The 18,892-nt window shown below is 53.1% G+C and overlaps 1 protein-coding gene across 1 annotated transcript in view; it reads left to right on the top strand.

Moving 5' to 3' along the window:
• The first annotated feature begins 2,561 nt into the window (after window positions 1–2,561).
• Window positions 2,562–18,892, top strand: part of LOC138669665 (catechol O-methyltransferase-like) — a 115,254-nt gene continuing 98,923 nt past the window's right edge. The window contains exon 1 of the mRNA XM_069756331.1: window positions 2,562–2,656. The gene's annotated coding sequence lies outside the window, so the exon portion shown is untranslated. The remainder of the gene's footprint in view (window positions 2,657–18,892) is intronic.

The raw sequence follows: 18,892 nt of genomic DNA, 5'->3' as shown, positions 1-18,892 counted from the left end.
AACGGGGGCGCAGGATGGGAGGAGCACATGACAGAACGGGGGCGCAGGATGGGAGCAGCACATGACAGAACGGGGGCGCAGGATGGGAGCAGCACATGACAGAACGGGGGCGCAGGATGGGAGCAGCACATGACAGGATGGGAGCAGCAAATGACAGAATGGAGGCGCAGGATGGGAGCAGCACATGACAGAACGGGGGTGCAGGATGGAAGCAGCACATGACAGAACGGGGGCGCAGGATGGGAGGAGCACATGACAGAACGGGGGTGCAGGATGGAAGCAGCACATGACAGAACGGGGGCACAGGATGGGAGCAGCACATGACAGAACGGGGGCGCAGGATGGGAGCAGCACATGACAGAACGGGGCGCAGGATGGGAGCAGCACATGACAGAACGGGGGCGCAGGATGGGAGCACATGACAGGATGGGGACGCAGGATGGAGCAGCACATGACAGGATGGGGACGCAGGATGGAGCAGCACATAACAGGATGGGAGCAGCAAATGACAGAATGGAGGCGCAGGATGGGAGCAGCACATGACAGAACGGGGGTGCAGGATGGAAGCAGCACATGACAGAACGGGGGCGCAGGATGGGAGGAGCACATGACAGAACGGGGGTGCAGGATGGAAGCAGCACATGACAGAACGGGGGCACAGGATGGGAGCAGCACATGACAGAACGGGGGCGCAGGATGGGAGCAGCACATGACAGAACGGGGCGCAGGATGGGAGCAGCACATGACAGAACGGGGGCGCAGGATGGGAGCACATGACAGGATGGGGACGCAGGATGGAGCAGCACATGACAGGATGGAGACCATATACCAATATAAATGCTCGCCACCCGGGCGTAGAACGGGTTCAATAGCTAGTATATATATACTGCACAGTACCACTCCTGTCCTGTATATATACACTGCACAGTACCACTCCTCCTGTCCTGTATATATACTGCAAAGTACCACTCCTCCTGTATATATAGCACAGTACCACTCCTCCTGTCCTGTATATATACACTGCACAGTACCACTTCTCCTATCCTGTATATATACACTGCACAGTACCGAGTGGTATATACTTTTCCTGTATATATACTGCACAGTACCACTTCTCCTGTCCTATTGTCGGAATGGTGACATTGGACTTTGGGGGTTAATATTGGTTTATGATTTTCAATATTCTCAGGGAAAATAAAAATAAATATTGGAAAAACCCATTTAAATGGATTATCCCAAGTAATCCCCTATCACAAGAACATTCCAGTTGCTGGGGGTCCATCCTCTGGGACCCTCAGGATCCCAAGAACCGGAGCTCTAAAGGGCACCATCTAAAAGGAGCTGTGGTCGATCATGCGCACTGCGGTGCCATTCACATGTGGCTCTTCAAATAAGGGTACCGTCACACTATACGATTTACCTACGATCACGACCAGCGATATGACCTGGCCGTGATCGTAGGTAAATCGTAGTGTGGTCGCTGGGGAGCTGTCACACAGACAGCTCTCCAGCGACCAACGATGCCGAGGTCCCTGGGTAACCAGGGTAAACATCGGGTAACTAAGCGCAGGACCGCGCTTAGTTACCCGATGTTTACCCTGGTTACAAGCGTTAAACTAAAAAAAACAAACAGCACATACTTACATTCTGGTGTCCGTCAGGTCCCTTGCAGTCTGCTTCTCGCACTCAGTGACTGCCGGCCGTAAAGTGAAAGTGAAAGCACAGCCGCTGTGCTCTGCTTTCACTTAACGGCCGGCAGTCACAGTGCGGGAAGCAGACGGCAAGGGACCTGACGGACACCAGAATGTAAGTATGTGCTGTTTTTTTTTTTTTTAGTTTAACGCTTGTAACCAGGGTAAACATCGGGTAACTAAGCGCGGTCCTGCGCTTAGTTACCCGATGTTTACCCTGGTTACAAGCGAACGCATCGCTGGATCGCATCGCTAGATCGGTGTCACACACACCGATCTAGCGATGACAGCGGGAGATCCAGCGATGAAAGTTCTAAACGATCTGCTACGACGTACGATTCTCAGCAGGATCCCTGATCGCTGCTGCGTGTCAGACACAGCGATATCGTAACGATATCGCTGGAACGTCACGAATCGTACCGTCGTAGCGATCGAAATGTTATAGTGTGACGGTACCCTAACTCTTTTAAGACCATGTTCACACATTCAGTATTTGGTCAGTATTTTACATCAGTATTTATAGGCCAAATTCAGGAGTGGGTGATAAATCCAGAAGTGGTGGATATGTTTCTACTCTACCTCTGATTGTTCCACTCCTGGTTTTGGCTTATAAATACTGAGGTGAAATGCTGACCAAATACTGAACGTGTGACCATGGCCTTAGACGAGTATGCAGGGGCAGACAAAACATAACAAAATTCACTATAGTGTTATAGTATGTGGGCTGGTGTGGTTTGTGTAGCAGGGCTGCTTTTCTGTCCCTGCTCAGACCCTTCCCTTGGGGAGTGACCCTCACTCTACTACAAGGACCCCTTTGTCTGATATTCGCAGTAGTGTGACTATGTACATCTTGTAAGCAGCTGAAGTCTCTGTATTGTGGCCCCATGATGCTCACCGCCCCTTTGCTTAGTCATGCCTTGCTGAGGAAGAATCACTCCACTTCCTGGATCTGCTGGAGAGCACAAGTGAGTACTGGTCTCTGGCTGTGCACCTCACCTTTTATCACACCCAGTGATCTAAATCTCTCAGGTTTACAGCCACCATTACATTATTACAGGTGACTATTGATAAGGACACAGGCAGAAAGTAATAAACCCCATGATCTGTGTGTTATGTGGAGCAGATCTGCCAGAGCACAGCTGGAGGCTTCATGCCTGTCTCCTCCTGACATTGCAGGGTCGCTCCTCCATCTCTGAGACCATGTATTGCTGTACAGTTACACCACATCGACCCTTTCTTGTCACAGCACCAATGTTTTTTGCATTATTTTCTAGTGCTCGGGATATCGCTTCATTATTGCATTTTTGCCTATTTTTAGCTAGTTTTTAAGACTTTTCTTTGTGCCTATTTTAAAGTCTTCGGCTACGTTCACATTTGCGTTGCGTCGGGCGCAGGTTCGGCGACGCATGCGTCATGCGCCCCTATATTTAACATGGGGGCGCATGGACATGCGTTGTCTTGCGTTTTGTGACGCATGCGTCATTTTTGGCGCAAGTGTCAAGGCGCAGAGGACGCAGCAAGTTGCATTTTTTTTGCGTCCAAAATCAAGCCAAAAATGGACGCATGCATCACAAAACAATGCGTTTTTGCGTGCGTTTCACATCCGTCGTGCATTGCGGCGACGACGCTGCGTCCAAAGACGCGAATGTGAACGTAGCCTTATTTTCTACTTTTTTGCTGTTTTTTTTTTGGCTATTCTTCATTTCTGGCTTTTGTAATCCAAATGTTTGCAGCTGATTTATTATTTGTGCCTTTTTTACCCTCTTTCTTTTTTGTCGAGTTGCTAAAAACATATTAACAGATAATGTGACTTTTTTCACAGAACAGATGCAAATAAGGTAAAAGACAAAGATAAAGAATAGTGATGAGTGAATATACTCGTTATTCGAGATTTCTCGAGCATGCTCAGGTGTCCTCCGAGTATTTTTTAGTGCTCGGTGATTTAGTTTTTATTGCCGCAGCTGAATAATTTACATCTCTTAGCCAGCATAAGTGCATGTGGGGATTCCCTAGCAACCAGGCAACCCCCACATGTACTTATGCTGGCTAACAGATGTAAATCATTCAGCTGCGGCAAGAAAAACTAAATCTCCAAGCACTAAAAAATACTCGGAGGACACCTGAGCATGCTCGAGAAATCTCGAATAATGAGTATATTCACTCATCACTAAGGGTATGTGCACACGTTGCGGATTCTCTGCGGATCCGCAGCGTTTTTTGCGGTGCGGTGTTTTTTTTTCAGCGTTTTTCACCCATTGACATGAATGACAATCCGCAGCAGAATCGCAGGTATCAGATTTTGCTGTGTTTTTGTGGCAAAACTTGATTGTCAACTAGGACTTTTTTTTTGCGCTAAACTTTCAGCATGCACAAGAGACAAATCTAGCATGCCAAAAACGCAGGAAAAAAGGCAATAAAAGGAGGTTTTGCTTGATTTTCTGCAGCTTTTCTGACAAGAGATCAGGTTTTGCTGCAAAAATTAAAAGCTGAAAAAACGCAGAGTGTGAACTTACCTTTAGAATGCCCAGAACCAGACTTGTATTTCACCTGCCACTTTCTCCAGGGTGAAAAAACTTTACCACATTTATGATCAGGTCATTGCTATAACGGTTATTTACTAAAAGGTACCGTATACTTGTACATATATATATATATATATCTCAGACAGTTTTATGCATTTATATGTACTCATTTGTACCTATTGACTTCTGCATGATTACCGTATATACTCGAGTATAAGCCAACTCCCCTAATTTTGCCACAAAAAACTGGGAAAACTTAATGACTCGAGTATAAGCCTAGGGTGGAAAATGCAGCAGCTACCGGTAAATTTCAAAAATAAAAATAGATACCAATAAAAGAAAAATTAATTGAGATATCAGTAGGTTAAGTGTTTTTGAATATCCATATTGAATCAGGAGCCCCATATAATGCTCCATACAGTTCATGATGGGCCCCATAAGATGCTCCATATTAAAATATTCCCCATGTAATGCTGCACAAAGGTTAATAATGGCCCCATAAGATGCTCCATAGACACATTTGCCCCATACAGTACTGCATAAAGGTTAATAAGGGCCCCACAAGATGCTCCATAGAGACATTTGCCCAATATAATGCTGCACAAATGTTGATTATTGCCCCATAAGATGCTCCATAGAGATATTTGCCCCATGTAATGCTGCACAAATGTTGATTATGGCCCCATAAGATGCTCCAGAGATATTTGCCCCATATAGTGCTGCACAAACGTTGATTATGGCCCCATAAGATGCTCCATAGAAATATTTGCCCCATATAATGCTGCACAAACGTTGATTATGGCCCCATAAGATGCTCCATAAATATATTTGCCCCATACAGTGCTGCACAAACGTTGAATATGGCCCCATAAGATGCTCCATTGAGATGTTTGCCCCATATAGTGCTGCACAAACGTTGATTATGGCCCCATAAGATGCTCCATAGAGATATTTGCCCCATTTAATGCTGCACAAATGTTGATTATGGCCCCATAAGATGCTCCAGAGATATTTTCCTCATATAGTGCTGCACAAACGTTGATTATGGCCACATAAGATGCTCCATTGAGATGTTTGCCTTATATAGTGCTGCACAAACGTTGATTATTGCCCCATAAGATGCTCCATAGAGATATTTGCCCCATATAATGCTGCACAAACGTTGATTATGGCCCCATAAGATGCTTCATAAATATATTTGCCCCATATAGTGCTGCACAAACGTTGAATATGGCCCCATAAGATGCTCCATTGAGATATTTGCCCCATATAATGCTGCACAAACGTTGATTATGGCCCCATAAGATGCTCCATAAATATATTTGCCCCATACAGTGCTGCACAAACGTTGAATATGGCCCCATAAGATGCTCCATTGAGATATTTGCCCCATATAGTGCTGCACAAACGTTGATTATGGCCCCATAAGATGCTCCAGAGAGATATTTTCCCCATATGCTGTTGCGATTAAAAAAAAAAAAAAAGACATACTCACCTCTCGTCGCTCAGGCCCCTGGCACTTGCAATACTCATCGGTCCTCGTTCCGGCGCCGCTGTGTCTTCCGCATCCTCTGCTCTAACGTTCAGGCAGAGGGCGCGGACAAACCATGTCATCGCGCACTCTGACCTGAGCTTCACTGCAGAGGACGTGGAAGACGAAGCGGCGCCCGGAACGAGGACAGGTGAATATCGCGCAGTGCTCCCCCTCCCCATTATACTCACCTGCTCCTGACGCGGTCCCTGCATCTCCTATCCATGACCGCTCAACGCTGGAAGAAGCTGTCAGCGGCGGGAGACCGGAGATGCAAGGACCACGCCAGGAGCAGGTGAGTATGTCACAGCCGCCGCTCCCCCTCCCCCACCGACCCCCCTGGGACAATGACTCAAGTATAAGCCGAGAGGGGCACTTTCAGCCTAAAAAGTGGGCTGAAAATCTCGGCTTATACTCGAGTATATACGGTAACTAACATTTGATCACTTTAATTACCGTATGTTCCTATATTTCTACCTATGGATGTCCATTTTTATGTTTTGTATTTCCCAGAATTTATTTCGGGTTATTTATGACTTTGTTTGGAAAATTTATTTAAAATATTACACTGCTCAAAAAAATAAAGGGAACACTAAAATACCACATCCTAGATATCACTGAATGAAATATTTCAGTTGCAAATCTTTATTCATTACATAGTGGAATGTGTTCAGAACAATAAAACATAAAAATGATCAATGTAAATCAAAGTGAATATCCCATGGAGGTCTGGAGTTGGAATGATACTCGAAATCAAATTACAGGCTGATCCAACTTGCTCAAGACAAGGAAATGATGCTCAGCAGTGAGTGTGGCTACCAAGTGCGTGTATAACCTCCCTACAATGCCTGGGCATGCTCCTGATGAGGCGGCGGATGGTCTCCTGAGGGATCTCCTCCCAGACCTGGACTAAAGCATTCGCCAACTCCTGGACAGTCTGTGGTGCAACGTGACGTTGGTGGATGGTGCGAGACATGATGTCCCATATGTGCTCAATCGGATTCAGGTCTGGGGAATGGGCGGGCCAGTCCATAGCTTCAGTGCCTTCATCTTGCAGAAACTGCTGACACACTCCAGCAACATGAGGTCTGGCATTGTCCTGCATTAGGAGGAACCCAGGGCCAACCGCACCAGCATATGGTCTCACAAGGGGTCTGAGGATCTCATCTCGGTACCTAATGGCAGTCAGGCTACCTCTGGCGAGCACATGGAGGGCTGTGCGACCCTCCAAAGAAATGCCACCCCACACCATTCTGACCCACTGCCAAACCGGTCATGCTGAAGGATGTTGCAGGCAGCAGATCGCTCTCCGTGGCGTCTCCAAACTCTGTCACATCTGTCACATGTGCTCAGTGTGAACCTGCTTTCATCTGTGAAGAGCACAGGTCGCCAGTGGTGAATTTACCAATCCTGGTGTTCTGTGGCAAATGCCAAGCGTCCTGCACGGTGTTGGGCTGTGAGCACAACCCCCATCTGTGGACGTCGGGCACTCAAACCATCCTCATGGAGTCGGTTTCTAACCGTTTGTGCAGACACATGCACATTTGTGGCCTGTTGGAGGTCATTTTGCAGGGCTCTGGCAGTGCTCCTCCTGTTCCTCCTTGCACAAAGGCTGGGGTAACGGCCCTGCTGCTGGGTTGTTGCCCTCCTACGGCCAATTTTGAGAAGAAACTAATTGTTATCCATATGTGAAGACAACCTGTAACAACCCTGCTGGCATTGCTGCATGGCCTCCCATCCCCCACCTGCATTACACTCAAACTCACTTCTCTTGGCCTTGTTGTGACTTCTCTCTGCTGCCAGCTCCATACTGTGTGCCTCATATCTGCTGTTTGCTCTGTGCATACTCTGTGTGCATAGGGGGGCGGCGCTGGCAACTCCTGTGTCTTATTGAGTCTGTGTGCACCTTGCTAAGGTGTCCCCGGCCAATTGCCATGAGCCATGTATTTAAGAGATCTCCACCCATTGGTGGGGGCCTGTGCAACTTACTCCCTCAGTCAGTTCTTAGCTGCTGAGGTGCCAGGCCCTGTCTCTTACTCTCGTGTCCGCCACCCAGGGGGGCGTTGTAACCTGGCCTATGTCCGTCACCCAGAGGGGTGTCGTACCCTGGCTTGTGTCCATGTCTCTGTTCCTTGGCTTGTTCCTGACTTTGTCTTAGCATAGTCCTGTTCCTGTGTCCGTTTATATCCCTGCCTTGGTTTCCTTTCCCTGCTATGCGTACTCTGTGTCTTGCTTTGCTCTGCTTTCGTCTCCGCTCTCTGCGACCTTGCTTTGCTCCTTGCTCTGCATTCTGTGACCTTGCTCTGCACTCTGTGGTTTTGCTCTCGGCTCTGCACTCTGTGTCTTGCTCTGCACTCTGACTTTGCTCTGTTCTCTGTGGCTTTGCTGGCTTTGCTCTCAGCTCTGCTCTCTGTAGCTTTGCTTTGCACTTTGCTCTGTACTCTGACTTTGCTCTGCTCTCAGCTGTGGCCCTGCTCTGCGGCTCCGCTCAGCTCTCGCTCTGCGGCTCCGCTTCTTGTGGTTCTACTTTGATCTGCTCCTTGCAGTTCTACCTGGCTCTGCTGCTTGCGGTTCTACTTCTCCCGCTCTAGGCTCCGCCTCCTGCGTTTCTGCACTCGGCTCCGCATCCTGCATTTCTGCACTTGGCTCCGCCTCCAGATCTTGGCTCCACCTCATGTGTTTCTGCACTGGGCTCCAGCTCTTGGCTCCGCCTCCTGCATTGCTGCACTTGGCTCCAGCTCTTGGCTCCGACTCCTGCGTTTCTGTTCTTGGCGCTAGCTCCTGTGCTTTCGCTCTGCATCCGCTCTTGCGGTTTTTTTCTACCTATTCTTAAGTCCTCCTGTCTGAACAGGTTCTTACCTGTTTTACATGCCTGCCTGCAGACCGGTCCCTACCGATTCTTCCAGTATACCAGCCTTGTCCTTCTGTTCTGCCAGAGAGCCAGCCGTATCTGCCTGCCTACCAGAGAGCCAGACGTGCCCGCCTGCCTGCCAGTGTCTGTTGTACCCGTCTGCCTGCCTGTGTCCCAGCCGTGCCTGCCTGTCTGCCAGAGTGCCAGCCGTGCCCGCTTGCCTGTCTATGTTCCGTTCCCCGGTGGGATCAGCAGCCACAGCCAGACACCACCCTGGAGTGGCACCTGGTAGCTTCCTGCCGCACAAGCCTGACCTCACCATCAGAGGCTCGAGCGAATACCAAGGAATCTACTTGGTTACGCCCCTTCCAGGGTAGTCTGGTCTGTGGCACAGTGGGGCCACATCCACGCACGTCCGCGCCAACCAGTCTGGGCGCGAGCACGACAGTTTGCACAGGCCATGGTCCCCGCTGAGTCCCATGTGCCTTCGCTCTTGGAGCAAGATTAACTCTCTGCTTGCCAGTATTGCCCTCCAAGGAAAAAGGTTTTCCCAGTCTGAAAGCCAGTCCTTCACTGCTCCATCCCCAATTGACATCTCTAATGAGATGTTTGATCGACTTCAAGCCTGCGCTCCTAATGACTAATCCATGCCAGCAGATCCTCCATGCTACTATGGCGATCCAAAGCAATGTCGTGTGTTCTTGGAGCGGTGCTTGCGTTATTTCAAGTGGCATGCTCCCCAATTCCCCACAGACTGGTTGAAAGTAGGTTTCTTAATGACCTACCTAAGAGGAGATGCTTTGATGTGGCTCGACCCCCTCTGGGAAGCAGGGGACCCATTATCTCGAATCTGCCGGCCTTCCTGGTGGCCTTCTGTAAAGCCTTCGATAAGCCAAGTACTGCATCTCCTGAAAAGTCTTCCCCTTCAAGCTCACAGAGATGGTCCAGACGAAAGAAACCTGTAGGTAAACTGTCGCTTCCATCCATGACCGTCCAAGACTCACCTGTTCCACAACCTGCCAAAGCAGGCACCCGAGCAAGATCCAAGAGGTCTTATAAGAGGGGGCTGGCAAATCTGCAGCCTGAATCTGGTGCTGAGATTGAAATACAGTATCCCTGTGGTTGTAAAGAACATTCAGATGGTCTTTGCCCTGTGAACCCTGTACTACAAAACCCTGGGCCAATGGGAGAGGCTGCCCCTGGCGAGAGTACTTCCTCTCCATCTAAGTTAATGACTGTTTCTCTGACTTCTGGGAGCTTTGGTGTGTTAAAGCCGCCTATCATACGGAGTCGGTGTATAGTCTCCGTTCTACAGCTCCAGAACCGGGTGTGGGCATTGTCTGATAATGGCCGAGCCCTGCTAAAGAGCAGTCTAGTCCTGCAAGGACAACTACAGCTCAAAGTTGGAGCCTTATACATGAAGAAGTTTGTTTTCCGTATGCTGTCTGTTATGCCCATGGGCCATTCTGAGCCAAGGACTCGACCACCTGCTCTGGTCAAGAGTTCCAGTAAAGTGCTTCGTTTGAATCTACCCAGTCTTGAGAAGTGTCTGGTTCCCGTGCGTCAAAGACAGTTAGCAGTGTCATCTTCTTTAGCTGGTCTGCTAGTCGTCGAGTCAAGGTGTGCTGATGTCACCGAAGATGGGGAAACGGTGACAATGTCTCCACACATCTCCAGCGACTATACCGGTAAACAGTTAGTCGAGTCAAGGTGTGCTGACGTCACTGAAGATGGGGTAGCGGTGACTATCTCTCCACACATCTCCAACGACTATACCTGTAAACCGTTCCTAGGAATATCCCCGGCGTTTGATTTCTTCTGGATAACGGGCAGAAGATAGTTCCTATGTGGATACCTTCAGCGTCCTTGTGGCTGGCTGGTGAAGATTTCAAAACAGAAGTTTGTGCACCTCAATTTTTCTCTGACCCAGTGGAGCTGTTGTTCTCCACGCTCATCTCTAATAACTTTTCCTGTGTTCAGTATCCAAGAACTTCTCTGCTTCCTGTTGGGCAAAAGTTGAACCCCGTGAGAGGGTTCCCAGTTTCCAAGTGTCCGGCTGGTGAAGATGTTAAGACAGCAGCATTCAAGTCCCTGTTAACTGCCTACCTGGAGGAGGTGGTCCTGCTCATTGTGGAAGCTAACCCTGTTGAGCACCAAGAGACTTTGTTTTGAGATTCCTGGTGACCCGCCTGCCTTGGTCTACCCTGAAGATGTCATGTTGGCCTGGTCTGTGTGTGGGCCTATTCTTCTTCTGCAAATCATCCTGGCAAGCTTTAAGAAGAGGGTCCGTAAAGGGGGGGTACTGTAACAACCCTGCTGGCATCACTGCATGGCCTCCCATCCCCACCTGCATTACACTCAAACTCACTTTCTTCTCTGTGCCTTGTTGTGACTTCTCTCTGCTGCCAGCTCCATGCTGTGTGCCTCATATCTGCTGTTTGCTCTGTGCATACTCTGTCTGTGTGCATAGGGGGGCGGAGCTGGCAACTCCTGTGTCTTATTGAGTCTGTGTGCACCTTGCTAAGGTGTCCCCAGCCAATTGCCATGAGCCATGTATTTAAGAGATCTCCACCCATTGGTGGGGGCCTGTGCAACTTACTCCCTCAGTCAGTTCTTAGCTGCTGAGGTGCCAGGCCCTGTCTCTTTTACTCTCGTGTCCGCCACCCAGGGGGGTGTTGTACCCTGGTCTGTGTCCTTGTGTAGCCACCCAGCGGGGCATCGTACCCTGGCCTATGCCTGCCACCCAGAGGGGCGTCGTACCCTGGCTTGTGTCCATGTCTCTGTACCTTGTCCTGTTCCTGACTTTGTCTTAGCCTAGTCCTGTTCCTGTGTCCCTTTATATCCCTGCCTTGGTTTCCTTTCCCTGCTGTGCGTACTCTGTGTCTTGCTTTGCTCTGCTTTCGGCTACGCTCTCTGCGACCTTGCTTTGCTCCTCGCTCTGCATTCTGTGACCTTGCTCTGCACTCTAACTTTGCTCCGCACTCTGCTGCTCTGCGGCTCCGCTCAGCTCTCGCTCTGCGGTTCCGCTTCTTGTGGTTCTACTTCTCCCGCTCTTGGCTCCGCCTCCTGCATTTCTGCACTTGGCTCTGCCTCCAGCTCTTGGCTCCGCCTCCTGCATTTCTGCTCTTGGCTCTGCCTCCTGCGTTTCTGTTCTTGGCTCTAGCTGCTGTGCTTTCGCTCTGCATCCGCTCTTGCGGTCTTTCTCTACCTATTCTTAAGTCCTTTTGTCTGAACAGGTTCTTACCTGTTTTACATACCTGCCTGCAGACCAGTCCCTACCGGTTCTTTCAGTGTACCAGCCTTGTCCACCTGTCCTGCCAGTGAACCAGCCGTACCTGCCTGCCTACCAGAGAGCCAGCCGTGCTCGCCTGCCAGTGTCTCTGTTGTACCCGTCTGCCTGCCTGTGTCCCAGCCGTGCCCGCCTGTCTGCCAGTGCCAGCCGTGCCCGCTTGCCTGTCTATGTTCCGTTCCCCAGTGGGATCAGCAGCCACAGCCAGACACCACCCTGGAGTGGCACCTGGTAGCTTCCTGCCGCACAAAACTGACCTCACCATCAGAGGCTCGAATGAATACCAAGGAATCTACTTAGTTACACCCCTTCCAGGGTAGTCTGGTCTGTGGCACAGTGGGGCCACATCCCCGCGCCAACCAGTCTGGGCGCGAGCGTGACACAACCATTATACACATCTATGAGATTAAAGTGAATCTGTCACCACATTTGACCTGTCTAAACTATTAATAAGGGTAATTAAATCAAATTTGTCCCAAATGTAAGAAAGAACTTCAATCAAGATGCAACAACAAAAACTCCCACACATGTGGTTCATGCGGGAGAATAGGAAGAGATCCAACACAAGTACAATTAAAACTAGATGGGTATTTCCTGAAGGAACTACAGATAGTGCTTTGTAATGGTGCCCGGGCTGCCCCTGCAAGACTTTCACACTTGGGTGCCCTTCAGGCGCTGGTTTGGTGGGCGGGGCCCCTCAGGGGATGATTTGGTGGGCGGGGCCACTCTGTGTCCGATTTGGTAGACGGGACCACTCTGGGTCCGATTTGGTGGGCGGGGCCACTCTGTGTCCGATTTGGTGGGCGGGGCCACTCTGGGTCAGATTTGGTGGGCAGAGCACCTCTGGGTCAGATTTGGTGGGCGGGGCACCTCGGTCAGATTTGGTGGGCGGGGCACCTCTGGGTCAGATTTGGTGGGCGGGGCACCTCTGGGTCAGATTTGGTGGGCGGGGTCACTCTGGGTCACATTTGGTGGGCGGGGTCACTCTGGGTCACATTTGGTGGGCGGGGTCACTCTGGGTCACATTTGGTGGGCGGGGTCACTCTGGGTCACATTTGGTGGGCGGGGTCACTCTGGGTCACATTTGGTGGGCGGGGTCACTCTGGGTCACATTTGGTGGGCGGTGTCACTCTGGGTCCGATTTGGTGGGCGGTGTCACTCTGGGTCACATTTGGTGGGCGGTGTCACTCTGGGTCACATTTGGTGGGCGGGGTCACTCTGGGTCACATTTGGTGGGCGGGGTCACATTTGGTGGGCGGGGTCACATTTGGTGGGCGGGGTCACATTTGGTGGGCGGGGTCACTCTGGGTCACATTTGGTGGGCGGGGTCACTCTGGGTCACATTTGGTGGGCGGGGTCACTCTGGGTCACATTTGGTGGGCGGGGTCACTCTGGGTCACATTTGGTGGGCGGGGTCACTCTGGGTCACATTTGGTGGGCGGGGTCACTCTGGGTCACATTTGGTGGGCGGGGTCACTCTGGGTCACATTTGGTGGGCGGGGTCACTCTGGGTCACATTTGGTGGGCGGGGTCACTCTGGGTCACATTTGGTGGGCGGGGTCACTCTGGGTCACATTTGGTGGGCGGGGTCACTCTGGGTCACATTTGGTGGGCGGGGTCACTCTGGGTCACATTTGGTGGGCGGGGTCACTCTGGGTCACATTTGGTGGGCGGGGTCACTCTGGGTCACATTTGGTGGGCGGGGTCACTCTGGGTCACATTTGGTGGGCGGGGTCACTCTGGGTCACATTTGGTGGGCGGGGTCACTCTGGGTCACATTTGGTGGGCGGGGTCACTCTGGGTCACATTTGGTGGGCGGGGTCACTCTGGGTCACATTTGGTGGGCGGGGCCACTCGGGGTCACATTTGGTGGGCGGGGTCACATTTGGTGGGCGGGGTCACTCTGGGTCACATTTGGTGGGCGGGGTCACTCTGGGTCACATTTGGTGGGCGGTGTCACTTTGGTTCACATTTGGTGGGCGGGGTCACTCTGGGTCACCTTTGGTGGGCGGGGTCACTCTGGGTCCGATTTGGTGGGCGGGGTCACTCTGGGTCACATTTGGTGGGCGGGGTCACTCTGGATCACATTTGGTGGGCGGGGTCACTCTGGGTCACATTTGGTGGGCGGGGTCACTCTGAATCACATTTGGTGGGCGGGGTCACTCTGGGTCACATTTGGTGGGCGGGGTCTCTCTGGGTCACATTTGGTGGGCGGGGTCACATTTGGTGGGCGGGGTCACTCTGGGTCACATTTGGTGGGCGGGGTCACTCTGGGTCACATTTGGTGGGCGGGGTCACTCTGGGTCACATTTGGTGGGCGGGGTCACTCTGGGTCACATTTGGTGGGCGGGGTCACTCTGGGTCACATTTGGTGGGCGGGGTCACTCTGGGTCACATTTGGCGGGCGGGGTCACTCTGGGTCACATTTGGCGGGCGGGGTCACTCTGGGTCACATTTGGCGGGCGGGGTCACTCTGGGTCACATTTGGCGGGCGGGGCCACTCGGGGTCACATTTGGTGGGCGGGGTCACATTTGGTGGGCGGGGTCACTCTGGGTCACATTTGGTGGGCGGGGTCACTCTGGGTCACATTTGGTGGGCGGTGTCACTTTGGTTCACATTTGGTGGGCGGGGTCACTCTGGGTCACCTTTGGTGGGCGGGGTCACTCTGGGTCCGATTTGGTGGGCGGGGTCACTCTGGGTCACATTTGGTGGGCGGGGTCACTCTGGATCACATTTGGTGGGCGGGGTCACTCTGGGTCACATTTGGTGGGCGGGGTCACTCTGAATCACATTTGGTGGGCGGGGTCACTCTGGGTCACATTTGGTGGGCGGGGTCTCTCTGGGTCACATTTGGTGGGCGGGGTCACATTTGGTGGGCGGGGTCACTCTGGGTCACATTTGGTGGGCGGTGTCACTCTGGGTCACATTTGGTGGGCGGGGTCACTCTGGGTCACATTTGGTGGGCGGGGTCACTCTGGGTCACATTTGGTGGGCGGGGTCACTCTGGGTCACATTTGGTGGGCGGGGTCACTCTGGGTCACATTTGGTGGGCGGGGTCACTCTGGGTCACATTTGGTGGGCGGGGTCACTCTGGGTCACATTTGGTGGGCGGGGTCACTCTGGGTCACATTTGGTGGGCGGGGTCACTCTGGGTCACATTTGGTGGGCGGGGTCACTCTGGGTCACATTTGGTGGGCGGGGTCACTCTGGGTCACATTTGGTGGGCGGGGTCACTCTGGGTCACATTTGGTGGGCGGGGTCACTCTGGGTCACATTTGGTGGGCGGGGTCACTCTGGGTCACATTTGGTGGGCGGGGTCACTCTGGGTCACATTTGGTGGGCGGGGTCACTCTGGGTCACATTTGGTGGGCGGGGTCACTCTGGGTCACATTTGGTGGGCTGGGTCACATTTGGTGGGCGGGGTCACTCTGGGTCACATTTGGTGGGCGGGGTCACTCTGGGTCACATTTGGTGGGCGGGGTCACTCTGGGTCACATTTGGTGGGCGGGGTCACTCTGGGTCACATTTGGTGGGCGGGGTCACTCTGGGTCACATTTGGTGGGCGGGGTCACTCTGGGTCACATTTGGCGGGCGGGGTCACTCTGGGTCACATTTGGCGGGCGGGGTCACTCTGGGTCACATTTGGCGGGCGGGGTCACTCTGGGTCACATTTGGCGGGCGGGGTCACTCTGGGTCACATTTGGCGGGCGGGGTCACTCTGGGTCACATTTGGCGGGCGGGGTCACTCTGGGTCACATTTGGCGGGCGGGGTCACTCTGGGTCACATTTGGCGGGCGGGGTCACTCTGGGTCACATTTGGCGGGCGGGGTCACTCTGGGTCACATTTGGCGGGCGGGGTCACTCTGGGTCACATTTGGCGGGCGGGGTCACTCTGGGTCACATTTGGCGGGCGGGGTCACTCTGGGTCACATTTGGCGGGCGGGGTCACTCTGGGTCACATTTGGCGGGCGGGGTCACTCTGGGTCACATTTGGCGGGCGGGGTCACTCTGGGTCACATTTGGCGGGCGGGGTCACTCTGGGTCACATTTGGCGGGCGGGGTCACTCTGGGTCACATTTGGCGGGCGGGGTCACTCTGGGTCCGATTTGGCGGGCGGGGCCACTCTGGGTCCGATTTGGCGGGCGGGGCCACTCTGGGTCCGATTTGGCGGGCGGGGCCACTCGGGGTCCGATTTGGCGGGCGGGGCCACTCGGGGTCCGATTTGGCGGGCGGGGCCACTCGGGGTCCGATTTGGCGGGCGGGGCCACTCGGGTCCGATTTGGTGGGCTGCGCACCTCAGGTGCCAATTTGGTGCGCGGGTCACTTTAAGAGCTAATATTATCTGGCAAAACTGTGTCCTGGTGGGGTCATGTAGAGTTCGTAGGCGTTGGCATAGTAACTGGGTCTGGCTTCGCATATCAATGAGCTGATCAGCCAGGTGGCAGTTGGCAGTTATTTTTTAAATTGCCTCAGTAATCAGCCATTATACCTTATGGCAAAATTTCCCTATTGAAATGCATTGGCAATGCATTCCAATGAGAGAAAAACAATTTTCAAACGTTAATTGCGCCAAAACTACAAATCCGATCGACACGAAAAATACTTAGCACACCTCTCGTGGACGCTGGCTTCGAAATGACACCTCACTGGAGTCTGTGCGTGCAGCGGTTCGGGCCGCATTAATTGCGGAAAAAAGCCTAATAATAATAAGAAGAACTAGATGGGTATTTCCTGAAGGAACTACAGATAGTGCTTTGGAATGGTGCCCGGGCTGCCCCTGCAAGACTCACACTTGGGTGTCCCTCAGGCGCTGGTTTTGTGGGTGGAGCCCCTCAGGGTCCGATTTGGTGGGCGGGGCCACTCTGGGTCCGATTTGGTGGGCGGGGCCACTCTGGGTCCGATTTGGTGGGCGGGGCCACTCTGGGTCCGATTTGGTGGGCGGGGCCACTCTGGGTCCGATTTGGTGGGCGGGGCCACTCTGGGTCCGATTTGGTGGGCGGGGCCACTCTGGGTCCGATTTGGTGGGCGGGGCCACTCTGGGTCCGATTTGGTGGGCGGGCCACTCTGGGTCCGATTTGGTGGGCGGGGCCACTCTGGGTCCGATTTGGTGGGCGGGGCCACTCTGGGTCCGATTTGGTGGGCGGGGCCACTCTGGGTCCGATTTGGTGGGCGGGGCCACTCTGGGTCCGATTTGGTGGGCGGGGCCACTCTGGGTCCGATTTGGTGGGCGGGGCCACTCTGGGTCCGATTTGGTGGGCGGGGCCACTCTGGGTCCGATTTGGTGGGCGGGGCCACTCTGGGTCCGATTTGGTGGGCGGGGCCACTCTGGGTCCGATTTGGTGGGTGCACTTACTTTTCACACTCAGGACCGGGGGTGCACTTACTTTTCACACACGGGATCGGGGTGCGCTTACTTTTCACAGACGGGATCGGGGTGCACTTACTTTTCACACAAGGGACCGGGGGTGCACTTACTTTTCACACCAGGAACGGGGGTGCACTTTTCACAGACGGGATCGGGGGTGCACTGGGCACCTCAGGGTCAGATTTGGTGTGCGGGTCACTTTAAGAGCTAATATTATCTGACAAAACTGTGTCCTGGTGGGGTCATGTAGAGTTCGTACGCGTTGGCATAGTAACTGGGTCTGGCTTCGCATATCAATGAGCTGATCAGCCAGGTGGCAGTTGGCAGTTATTTTTTAAATTGCCTCAGTAATCAGCCATTATACCTTATGGCAAAATTTCCCTATTGAAATGCATTGGCAATGCATTCCAATGAGAGAAAAACAATTTTCAAACGTTAATTGCGCCAAAACTACAAATCCGATCGACACGAAAAATACTTAGCACACCTCTCGTGGACGCTGGCTTCGAAATGACACCTCACTGGAGTCTGTGCGTGCAGCGGTTCGGGCCGCATTAATTGCGGAAAAAAGCCTAATAATAAGAAGAACTAGATGTGTATTTCCTGAAGGAACTACAGATAGTGCTTTGGAATGGTGCCCGGGCTACCCCTGCAAGACTTTCACACTTGGGTGCCCTTCAGGTGCTGATTTGGTGGGCGGGGCCCCTCAGGGTCCGATTTGGTGGGCGGGGCCCCTCAGGGTCCGATTTGGTGGGCGGTGCCCCTCAGGGTCCGATTTGGTGGTCGGGTCACTTTAAGAGCTGATATTATCTGGCAAAACTGTGTCCTGGTGGGGTCACTCGGGGCCCACTTAGTTTTGCACACCCGGGGCGCACTTAGTTTTGCACACCCGGGGCGCACTTACTTTTGCACACCCGGGGCGCACTTACTTTTGCACACCCGGGGCACACTTACTTTTGCACACCCGGGGCCGGGGCGCACTTACTTTTGCATACCCGGGGCCGGGGGCGCACTTACTTTTGCACATCCTGGGCTGGGGGCGCACTTACTTCTCACACACGGGGCAGGGTGCCCTTACTTTTGCACACACGGGGGCGGGGGTGTACTTACTTTTGCACACACGGGGGCGGGGGCGCACTTACTTTTGCACACCTGGGACCGGGGGTGCACTTACTTTTGCACACCCGGGGCCGGGGGCGCACTTAATTTTGCACACCCGGGGCCGGGGGCGCACTTACTTTTGCACACATGGGGTCGGGGCGCTCTTACTTTTGCACACCCGGGGCACACTTACTTTTGCACACCCGGGGCGCACTTACTTTTGCACACCCGGGGCACACTTTTGCACACCCGGGGCCGGGGCGCTCTTACTTTTGCATACCCGGGACCGGGGTTGCACTTACTTTTAACTCACGGGACCGGGGGTGCACTTACTTTTCACCCACGGGACCGAGGGTGCACTTCCTTTTCACCCATGGGAGCGGTGGTGCACTTACTTTTCACCCACAGAATTGGGGGTGCACTTACTTTTCACACCCGGGACCGGGGGTGCACTTACTTTTCACACCCGGGGCCGGGGGCGCACTTAATTTTGCACACCCGGGGCCGGGGGCGCACTTACTTTTGCACACATGGGGTCGGG

Source organism: Ranitomeya imitator, chromosome 1 (assembly GCF_032444005.1).
Source record: "Ranitomeya imitator isolate aRanImi1 chromosome 1, aRanImi1.pri, whole genome shotgun sequence".
Lineage (NCBI taxonomy): Eukaryota > Metazoa > Chordata > Amphibia > Anura > Dendrobatidae > Ranitomeya > Ranitomeya imitator.
This window is presented reverse-complemented; position numbering and strand designations above follow the sequence as displayed.